The sequence below is a fragment of the Glycine max genome, chromosome 1 (genome assembly GCF_000004515.6).
Source record: "Glycine max cultivar Williams 82 chromosome 1, Glycine_max_v4.0, whole genome shotgun sequence".
NCBI lineage: Eukaryota > Viridiplantae > Streptophyta > Magnoliopsida > Fabales > Fabaceae > Glycine > Glycine max.
In genome coordinates, this window is record NC_016088.4 from 26,181,758 (window position 1) to 26,194,536 (window position 12,779).

At 27.7% G+C, this 12,779-nt stretch overlaps 1 non-coding gene across 1 annotated transcript; it reads right to left on the minus strand.

Annotated features, from left to right (window-relative positions):
- Positions 1-1,739: 1,739 nt before the first annotated feature.
- LOC112998058 (U6 spliceosomal RNA) lies at positions 1,740-1,842 on the minus strand. The gene has a single exon (XR_003263080.1). It is a non-coding gene; the product is annotated as a U6 spliceosomal RNA (small nuclear RNA).
- Positions 1,843-12,779: the final 10,937 nt, after the last annotated feature.

Sequence of the window (12,779 nt, forward strand, 5' to 3'; positions counted from 1 at the left end):
GTCAGTGATACTTACTGAAGCATGGACTAGCACTGCACTGGTAACACACCTTTGATGGATTGATACTGTCAGTGTGTGTAGGTAACGATAGATGGACCACTGCTATGTGTTTCTGTTTTTGGGGTTTCACCCAAAGGGCTGCCTTTTGCCTTTTCAGACCAACTACAAACAGATACTACGAAACATTTTCAGCACCTTTGTTCTTATTATTACCCCCTCCCCCCACTTTTTTTAACCCCCTCCCCCCACTACTATGGGAATTAATTAATTATTAATTACTATATGACATGTATGAGTAACTTTGTACATGCTGGACCGTGATTTATCCATGCATCATCCTTTATTGGTTGTTTCTAGCTAGATATGATATTGTTGATGTAATATTTTGAAAATATATTTAATAACTATTCATGAAAGACGTATTAATTACTTTTTAAGTTTTGATTCAACTAACTTTTTTTATTAAAGTTTTGGAGTAAAATAAGTGAGATAGAATAAATGTGAGTTTAGTCAATAATAAGTCTGCCACCATGTCAATTATTCATCATCAAGATATAATAGTAATCAGAAGCAATCATTCATGAAATAATAATGCATGTGCATGGCCATTTCTGATTTTTTTGTTCCTTGCTCGAGGCTTTATCTTTGTGCCTTGTACTTCTATCTTGCCCTCCTTTTATGCTTTTTCCTCCCTCTTTCTTCCTTTATAGCATGAAAAGGAGATTGAAAGGAGAAGTAAATGGAAAGATTGGAAAAACAAAAAGGGAATAAATTAATACTGTGCATGCATGCTTGGATCTTCCAAGTGAAACTCTTTGCTTTTGCTTTTAGTTTAGCTACATGGATCTAAGTTAACCTGGTTCATTAATTAATGTTTGTCTGGTTTGGGGAAAAACAATTCTCAAAAGTATTTAAAACAACAGAAACACGAGATCATGTCTAGGATGATAAACAAGTATAATATTAGAGACATAAGTTTCAGATCCGAGGCAAAAGATTCAATTCAGACTAACAGCCACTTTAACCTTTAGACTGTTTAGTTCCCCGTTAAGTAGGCAATTATACTGTTATGGTCGTTTATTTACACACTTGGTGTAGCAAATAGCTCATTTTTTAAATTAATTATTTCGGGGGTGTTAATAGGACATAGTATTGGCAATTAGTGTGTATATATATATATATATATATATATATATATATATATATATATATATATATATATATATATATATATATATATATATATATATTATAGCATTAAACTTTTCAACCATGTTAGCTAGATAAATAATTAATTGAAAGTATCCCACTTATATAACTATTTTATTAACTAATCTATAGTAGTTATAAGAAAAGGTCTTCCTTCTTTCTCTCTGTGTACAGGCTTGTAGGTTCAATAAGTTTCGCTTTCACAAACATTTTCAAGAATCTATCTGTTGATTATAAGTCATAAAGTGTTAGATTGGTGGTAATATTTACATTGTGTTTGTTTTTACGTTTGAAATGCTTAAACGGACAGTTGACCAAATCTAACAAAGCACAAGCTTCTTCATTGAAGTGTCTTGAAAGTTATGACAAGAACAAGCAAAACACACTTAACTATTGAACCAGAAACGAGTGTTACTTGTTTATAGATTAAATGATTTGTGCAAATGAAGATTTGGTTGTGGGTGAAATTTTAAATAATAATAACTTTAAGTTTGTATACAACTTCCTAATATAACTGAATCCATAAAATGTTAAACGCTTTACAAATTAAAGTTGTGTCTGTTATCCTTGCCCAAAGACCATGCTAATATTCTCGATATCGTTGCCAATTTTATCGGATTGTAAAACTTTACAAATTAATGTTAGTTATACTAATATACATGTATGTACACATCCGGATTAATTTATTGTTAAGAGTAAATTTTAAACATTTGTTTCTTATAATAATTTTTTACAAATAACTCATAAATATAATTGTTGAATTATGTCAGATCGTCTTTACGATAACGTATGTAAAATTTAAAATAAATTAAATAGTTATAGGTATATAATCTTATAATTGATATTTACTTATACTTTAAATTATATATTATTTTGGTTAAATTACTCATTTGTTCCTTATAGTTTCATGATTCTTATATTTTTAGTCTTTATAATTCAAAAATGATTTTTTTAGTTTCTATAATTTACATTTTAATTCTCTTTTAGTCTATATAATTTTGAAATTGATTTATTTAGTCTTTAAATTTATATTTTAATTCCCTTTTTATCCTATAATTTGAAAATAGTCTTTTCTAGTGTATTTTAATTCAATCAAAATATAGTGATTGAATTGAATTACATTTATTGTTTTTTATTAAAAAAATTCAACCCAAATTAACTTTACCCTATCTTAAATTGGTTAGCGTGGGTTGGATAATAGGATTGACTAATTACAATAATAATATATTTTAGAAATTTGAAAAACAAATAGAAAAAAATCATAAAAATTAATTACCTAATTATTTTTTTGGTGAATTTTACTTAATCAATTACCTAGCTATTATGAGTATAAATATAATTATGTACTTCATTTATTTTATATTATTTTTGAAGAGCGATAAATTAATTTCTTGACTCCAATGACATCTAGTATAATCAAGTTTTAGGGACATTCTTAATGTTTCATACACAATTACATACTAACTGATGATATTTTGCTTGTTTGTGTGACGTCAAATGAACATGAATAAACAACTAAACATCAATTGCATTGACTGATTATTGCTGAAAGATTAATTCAACCGCTATACTTAACAATATTTTGTTGGTATTATAAGTTATATGTCACTTACATTACATCGTACGCATTCCTTCTAGTAGGTGTAGGCATCCAAGAATTAGCTAACATGGCCATAATTTTGTTTTGTCTATGCTCTTTCTTAGGGTTGCGTCAGACACATATAACATACTAACAGAATCAGAAAAATTATTTTTTTATTGATAATATTATATGTATATAATGGGTTGGGATCATCAATTTAAAACTCATTAGCTTGCCCAACACCTAATCCAATCTTGATTGGGTTGGCCAAAATGAACTCAATTGATATATAACCTAATTCAACCCATTGAAATATAGTTGAGTTGAGTAAGGTGGATTGGATTTATGGATTGATTGCAATCCACTTACACAACTAACACGATCGATAAATTTTTGGGATAAACAATAATATATGCATTCTAACTATTTTAACATCTGGTTAAACATGAATTTCATATTAATAATATAAAGAGAGAGAGTACAACTTCTATAAGAATACTCTCTTATGTGAAAATATAAAAATAACTAATAAGAATCAATATTAAAAACAATAGACAAACAAGATTAAAATATTTACAAATTAAAATTAAAATTTAATATAACCATCAAATCTCTAAAAGATTAAACAAATAAAATTAAATATATAAATGTCATCTCATAAATCATCGCTTTCTAAAATATCTCAATTAACTCATTACAATCATCACTGTAATTGTCATTATCACCGTCATGACCCCCGTTGTAGCCACCACCTTCGTCGCCATGATTATCGCTATCGCGGCCACCATTATCAGCGATGGTGGTGAAAACAACAATAATGACTACAGTGGCAATCATGGTGATACTGATGGTTAACGATAATTGAGTAGTTTAGGATGTGATAGTTGATATCTTTTATATATTGAATTTTTGTTTGGTAAATCTTCTAGAGATTTAATGTAACACCCTTAAATATTGTCTTTCAAAGTAACCAATTGATTTTAGAGGTGTAAGTGGGTGCGGGTCAACCACGAAACCGAATTGACCCAAACCAACCCAAATAGTTTGGGTTGGATAATTTTTATATTTGGGTCAAACCCAAATCGAACCAATAAACCCTGTTGAATTTTGGATTGAGTCATGAGTTTTAATATCTGAACCCCCTGACCCGTTGACCCAGCCATTTGATCCGTTAATTTGTATTAAATTATTATTATTATCAACATATGTAATATATAATGTATATTTTAAATTTTAAAAAATTAAATACTATTGACTATTGATTATTGACTTATCAACCTAAATTTAGTAAGTATCAATGCATCCTTAACATTCAGAATCAAAGCGACAAGGGTTTTATTGATTGAAGTCACTTCATATGGACTTTTAAAAATATTTTGAATCTATTTTCAAAGAGTAGGCCTCATAATGTCCCATTAGTTTTGATAGAAAAAAGTGTTTGAAACTCATCTTCAGTATGCTTATTGAAACTCCTTATCTTAAATATAGTATGCTTAATTTCTCATCCCCGGCCCCGTGGATAGATAGATAAGAGTCAATGGAGTGGAGTGGAGTGGAGTGTGACAGTTTTACAATATTTTATTTTTAATAAAAAATCTAATAAGAAACAGTTGGGTCTAATTCATTTAATAAAAATTTTAACTTATAAAAAAATATTACTTTTTAAAAAACAACAAAAAAATTAAATGTTTTAACCTGTTGATTCAATCCAACCCAAACCGTTTATAAATAGGCTGGTTTGAATTGAGTTTTATTTTTTTTCTTAGAAAACTAGCCTAAACTAACCCGTTCAAATTTGATTGAGTTGAGTCATAGGTTTGACCAAACCCAACCCAAATCGACCCAATTACATCCCTAGTTGATTTACTTAAGAAAAAGATAGTCATCAGTTTTCAATAAGGTTAACTCGAAAGATTATAAAAAATAGCGGAAATTTTTGGGAAATTAAAAACTTTCCTATCCAATTTCATAAAACATCACTTGATCTTTAAAATGTGCATAATAAAATGTAGTAACTGTTCAACGCGTTAAAACTTTGAGTCGGCGAGTAAAATAAAAACATAAACAAACCATACATGTTCAAATAAAATAGATAAAGATAAACAGGTGAACCTCTATAGTCACTAATAGGGGTGGAAATGAGCCGAGCAGCTTGTCAAGGGCCTTTGGCTCGGCCTATGTAAGGCTCGGCTCGGTTCGGCTTATTTACTATAAAGGTTAAACTCAAGTTTTTTAAAAAGCTTTTTTAAATAAAAAGGTCAAGCCCAAACTATAAAAAAAATTTGTTAAGCTTGACAAGCCGGCCTGTTTAACTAACAACAACAACAATAATAATAATAATAATAATAATAATAATAATAACAACTTCATTTTATCAAATCATATCTTATCCAGATTTTATTCCATCTAGATTTTATTTTATCCAGATTTTATTCCATCTAAATTTTATTTCGTCCAGATTTTATTTCATCCAATCTTATCTTATCTTGTCCAGATTTTATTTTATTTTGTTTATGGGCTTGGACTTAAAATAGATTTGTAAGCTTTGGGGCTGAGGACCTAATCCATACATTTTTTAATATCATGCTCTTTTTATTTTCTTTTGATATACTTTGTGCTTTAACGACTTGAATTCAATATGATTTTGTTTATCAATTATTTTTGGATTTGTACATTACTTATACGAAATTTTATAAGTTTTTTTTAGTTAGTATTTCACTAGATTTTAAAATAATTAATTAATCAAAGACGTCTTTAAGCAAGCTTTTAAATAAGCTCATGGGCCAAATCAGACTTTTATGTAAGTCGAGCCAAGCCTTTAAAAAAAGCCTATGACAGGTAATGAGTCAAGCTTAAGCCTTACGTATTCAACTCAAGCCGAGCTCAAGCCTAGTAAAGCTTGGCTTGACTTGACTCATTTCCACCCCTAGTCACCAAATATAAATAGATAAGTATCGTGTGCCATAAAGAGTTAGCAAAACATGTAAGTCTCAGTGAAACCTGTGAGTAACATATACAGTCCCAAATAAGTAATGTAAAGTAGTAATGACTAATTGAGTACAAAATGTCTGAGCCTAGGTCTACTCATCCCAAAATACACATTAGGACAAAAACCTAAGACTCAAAGCAGTCACCTATACCCAAGCCCAAAGTCAATCATATCCACAAAAAAGGAATAAGTATAGTCAGATTTAAAGAGGCCTCCTGGCAAGACTCCTCAGATGAATCCTGCTAAGAATCCTCCTCCATAACCTCTCGCTCTGTGACTGGGTCCTCCTCATCCATAGAGGGATCCTCCTCGTAAGATGTGTCCTCCTCTAGATCCTCTCTCTCGCCCTCTGACATGAGATCCACCAAGTCCACCCGGGGTGGTTCCCAAGACTCAGGCAACACCAAGCGGGGAGACATCAGAGTGGTCTTAGTGTCCTTAGATGAAGAGTCAAATCCAACAAAGGACATCGCATCGTCTGCAGGCGATCAATGCCTTGAAAGTAATGACAACCTTTGGCATGAACGTCGCAAAGCATTTGGGCCCACTAAACTTAGAAGTCAACTATGCGGGGTCTGTATCCTTGTATGTCCACTAGCGCACGACGACAACGGAGGAACCGTAGAACGGTCCACATGGAGTGCACATCATCATGCTCCCACCGTGTCTTGATGACACTAATGTATAGAATGAGGGAGTCAACGTTGGGCTCATCATCTGGTCCTAAAAATGGTAATAAGGGAGTGAATACTCCATCCCTTTTGAAGCCACAAGAACAAACATTAAGTCCCACACAATGACCTAACAACCATCCATGTGGTTTACTAGCATACACCACTCATGGCATCCTATTCTGCATTTCTACATCCACATTGTTCTTATTTTGGGCTCAACACTGCCACTAAGCCTACCAGGCTTTCATGGTCTTATGCAACATATGGATGATGATTGTGAGGACACGTCACATGCAGGTACAGGACATGGCATTCTCATCAACCATGGATACAACTTCACTCTAGTCAGGAATGCCAAGTGAGACCCGCGAGTCCCCCAAACTAACTGGAAATACCCTTAGTCAAGTTATCACCACTCAACATTCCCCCGAACTTCACTCAACATTGATGAAGAAATCCATTTAGGACAAACCACATATGCTTCTCAAGATTTTCAAATACAAGAAACTCATTTTTGGATTCAAAATTGCCTAAATTCACTCCGATTTGACCCTAATATAAAACTACCCTACACTTAATTCACAAAGATCACAAAACTTGTTTTCTACTTTCCATGAGTTGTAGAAATTCATTTCATGCAAATTTTATATCAAGCCCTATGTTTTAAAACATGAGAAACTCATTTCCATTGTCAAAATCTATAGAAACCAAGTCCATAGGTGCAGTTCATGCAAAACAGAGTAGGATTTACCGAAAAAGAGCAAAACTTGAAATTGTGACTCCATAAGCTATACTAACTCAAATGGGGTGTATTTTATGTCTAACCCAAGGTTCTTGAATAAAATTTTACAGAGATTTTTTTTAAAAATATTTTAAATAAGAGAGATATATGTTAGACTTTTTTTTTATCAATATATATGATTTATTTTCTTTAAAAATTAATAAAAAAATATTTTTTTAGTTATGAGCCAAAAACTTAAATTTTACTTGTTGTCTTATTCTTGGATCCAGATCACTACTAAAAAAATTACGCATTGTAATGGCTCGAGTATAGAGTCAAATGATCTAGAGTCACTGCTTTAGCACTTGGATCTAAATTTAAATGAGCAAGGATCGATCTTAAATTTTCTTGGACGAATGCAAATAAAGAAACTAGTTCAAAAGTTTGTGACTAAGTTTATTACTGAATACTAGTGCATTGATAAATAAGTGTTTGAAGGTGGAGACCATGATTCAGTGGAGGATTAACGTAATGTGTGGTAAATGTAAAAAAGGCTAGCACAAAATGGTGTCTTAATTATAGTGGACAAGGATGGTAAAGAAAGTGTGGTAAATGTAAAAAAGACTAGCAAAAATTTTAGCCTTAATTGGAGACCATCAATATCAACAGTATTTGTGTTATTACATTTAACATTTTTATATTACTCTATATATTCTAAGTTTTAACTACTGTACTTTTTATAATATTTAATTTATTATTTCAATATTATACTTGATAATAAATGTTAAATTTATTTTATTTTTCATTAATTTTTGAATAGTTTTATATTAAAAAATTTATTTTAACTATTAAACTAAGATAATAAAAGTACTATAATAAGTACTATAATGTTTACTTAAGTGTATTTTTTTACTTTATTTTAGATTTGATTAAAGTTATTTTAAGACATAGGATAAGATTAATAACAGAATATATAATATAAAAAATATAAAAATAAAAATTAAAAATATAATGGAAATAACTTATTTATATATAAAGAAAAAATTACAAAAGTTTAAAATTAATTAAAAACTAAAATTATAACACCTCAAAGCATATTTTCTATCCATAAAATAAAATTAAAACTTATATTAAAATATCAAATAAATATGTTCATATATATTATTTTACATTTTTAAATTATTTCAACAAATAATTTTATTAAATACTTATGATTTGATTAGCTCACTTAAAAGTTTTAAATTATTAGCTAATTTTTGTACTTAAATTAGATTTTAAGCTAATTTTACTAAAGATAGTCATAAACATTTAACTTTTACTAAGTTATTTGAGAAAAATAATTGAGAATTACAATGTAATGTTAAAATCATATTTGGGTTGAGATAAGAAAAAAAAAGGACATTTTCTAAAAATCTAAAATAGTTTTGAGGTGAATAAAAATGTTTTAGCTCGAGGGATAAAAAAAATTTAATGATAAAATTAAAGATTTTAAAACAAGAAATGAAACAAAAGAGTGTATTGAAAGATTTTCATGAGAGTAATAATGCTGAAAATTAATTATGTAAAGTACGCTTAGTTGTGAAATTTTATTGATTTTAGGTAAATAGTTACTTTTGTCTCATAATATGTAATTCGTTGACAAATGCATCCTTGAAAGATGAAAATACAAATTTTAGTTTTCAAAAGTGTAAAAAGTACGACAAATATATCCGGTCTTAATTCTCGTTCGTTACCGTTAATAAAATAGTTTACGTAGACAAATTTGTCACTGAAATTATTGTTAACGTACCTATGCTGACTAAATTGGATGAAAATGCTACTAAGATATCATTTTTGGACATAAACATCAATAATTTTTTGTTGGATGAAAAATGTCAATATTTTTTATTGGAGGGAAATGTCAGAAATTTGTTTTGGAGTTAAATGTAAGTACCTTCATTAGAATAAAATGTCAATAAGTTATTATTATTGGACGAAATGTTAGTAATTTTTTATTGAACCTAAATATCAATATGTTTCTATTGAATTAATTTGTTAAACCCAAACTTTTGTTTCATTTAAGAATAAAATATAATTTTAGGATAAATTTTTGACATTTTTATCGTTACAAACACTACATTATAATAATCACTTAAAAAATATATTGATAAACATAATTTAAAACAAACATAATAATAACGATAATATTGATTATCAATCATAAGTTGTTTGTCACAATAAAAAATTATCTAAATAAACATTGTAACAGTTTATCAATCATTACCAATTTTTTCAAATTATAATAATTAGTCACAATCTACTATAAATAAAAGATAAATATATTTCATATTTCAATTATTCGAATCTTGATTATTTTATTAACGGTGATCGACAAAAGTTAACGTCCGGATATATTTGTCACTTTTTACACTTTTGGGGACTAAATTTTGTATTTTTATTTTTTAGAGACACATTTGTTAGCGGAATGGGAAGACGAAAAGTCAAGAAAATACAATATGACAAATATGCTCATATGTTGACAATTAGAGATGATCACGCTGATAATCATTTCAGTGACAAATTCGTTTCTCTGTGCCATGTATGTTATTTTATTAATGGTGATAAACTAAAGTTAACATGTCGGATATATTTATTGCACTTTTTATACTTTCGAGAACTAAATTTTGTATTTTCATCTTTTAGGAACGTATTTACCAACAAATTACACATTTAGAAATAAAAGTGACTATTATTCTATTATATATACTATGTCCAAATGAAATATTTATTTAAAAACAAGGATTGTTGGAATTGGTAATTGGTAATATGATGAGAATGAGATGTTTCTTTTTTCTTTCAATTCTACGTATATTTTAGGATTAATTAATTATGTTTTAATTCCCTCAATTTTTTTTTTAATTTTTACTTTTGGTATCTGAACCAAAAAAATTGACTGGTCTTAGAAGGGACGGAGCCAGACTTGGATCCTAGGAGGGCTAAGTGTCAATTATACATGAAATTTAAAATCCTTCAAATAATTCTGTATTTTTTAAAACAAAAAATATAATGTTAAATCACCGAAGGCATAAATTAATTCTGTATTTTTTAAAACAAAAAATATAATCTTAAATCACCGAAGGCATAAATCAAGTGAGACATGATTATTTTAACTTAACTAATAATCTAAAATTTGAATCCTAATTAGATATACATATGTATTAAATACTCACATATTGTTTCTAAGGAATAATACATGTGATTTGTATAAAAAAACATAATATAAAATATATTTAAATTGAATACAAATTAATAATTTTTTAATCACCAAATACGTGTGAATCAATTATCATGAAGTTCCGACTTAACACAGCTATAAAGAAAAGACTAATATATAGTTTTTAAAATAATTATAAAATTAAAGAAAAGACTATTAAAAATAATACTTAAATGTTTCATCAACAGAAAATTGTAATTATCTTTGCAATAAAAATTAAAAACTATAAAAATATAATATTGTCACAAATTATAAAATAAATAAACAGCATATAAAAATTAACTACCATAATTTTAAAATTATAACACTTTATTTAGTTGCACGATCCATAGAATTTTAAAAATCAAAACTTTCAGTTGAGATCGAACAAAATATAGATCACAATCAATTTGTTTTTTCTTAAGCGATGAAGTATAATAATGATACTAGTCCTCAAACAAAATGTGCAGTGAATTGGGTACATGAAAATTAAATAACACAATCACCTGACTTGCTTACTACACCAATTAGTTGGGTGACATGTGATCGGACGCCACTTTTTTTATGAATATATTAAAAAAATCTATAAAATATTATTTAAAAACTTTAGGAAATTAAATTTTTAAATTTATATAATAATTACCGTTTATATTAATAAAAATTACTTATAGATATTAATGTAAAAAATATAAATTTATTCAACTAAAATAAAATTTTAAGTAATTTCATAATTAAAAGATAATAAATAAAAAATTACTTATAATTAATTTTAGACATTCACTTCACTCATACTTTGATTCTATGCCATTTAATTAACTCTAAGCTAGTTATTTTTAGATATTAAAAATAAACAATAAGTAATTACGGTTAATATGTTGCTAAGAAGTTATTGAAAAAATAATAATAATAATACACATCATCCTTAAAAATAAGTAATTAGCTATTCGTAATAATTTTAGAAATTATACACTTATTTTAAAAAATAAGAATAATACACATCATCCTTAAAAATGCATAAAAATTAAATCACTATTAATAGGATGAGAGATGCATGATAAATTTACAAACTATAAACTTAATTTAAAAAATAAGAATATAACACATCATTCTTCAAAATGTACTCCACCTGTACTCATATTTAAGTGAAATTAACTAATTTTACATATTAAAAAATTTAATTGATATTATTTTATAAGTTTACTGTTCTCAAGTAAAGAATAATATTATTCCTATAATGTCTTTCATTGAAATTTGATGTTATTAATAAAAAAGAGTCTTTGAAAATCAAAGAAGTACAGTTAAATGAATGATGTATTAGCAAAAAAAAATCAATTAGAGTGAAATGAGTTAAATTTACTTATATTTGAGTTCAATCTATAAAATGATATTCTTTTTTGCATATATTAGAGGGAAAATTAAAATATTGAATTGCTTTCAATAGGATTGAAAATGCACGTTTTCAAAAAATGAAACGTATTTCATTGTTTATCTAAATATATAGGCATATCAATGTGTGTTGTTGGTTTGGTTTTGAACTTGTCATGTCTTGAACATGGGACCATAACATGGTATTGCAATAAGCAAACATCTAAGATAAACTAAAGATAGGTAATTTTAATCTAAATTTTAATTATATAAAAACAATATTTATGCTATGACTGAAATTCTCGTTTAACTAATATTTATATCAAATTACCTCAGCTAATGCATTAATTAGCTGTAATTTTAAAAAAAAATGTTAATTAAATAATTGTAATTCATCCCTACATACTAAAACGTATAATTTTTTTTTATAATAATATCAATATAATTTCTTTTTGCATGACATATACATTTAGTAATAATTAAAATTGATTCAATTGTCCTCCATCATTAATGAGATTCAAACTCGTGATTGATAAGATACTTAACTTACGTGATTTGTAATAATGGGAATGATTTCCCAGTAAAACTCTTCAATAATTCTAATAGGATATATATTTAATTAAGTTACGTGAATTTGGATGGGATTTGCATGCAAAAAAGCAGGAGAATTTCATTGCAGAACTTTTTCTCTTTAATAATAAGAGATAAGTCATGAAAATAACACAATTGGGTAAAAAAATCTTGAATAGGAAAAATTCAGGGGGAGGGGGGGTGGGCACTGATACAAGTAAATCCGTCCCTGGGTCTTAGCCCCTAATGTTTTGTCCGTCAATATTATTAGTCCCTGTCTTAGAATATTACCGTTAAGGATGATGTCAAGTTAATTATATTATTATTTTGTTATATATTTGTGATGTGTGACTCAAAATCACGATTGATACAAGTGAGAAGACTTTAGAGTGGTGTTGTCATAATTACTTTTAGTTATTATAACTGAATTGATTTTG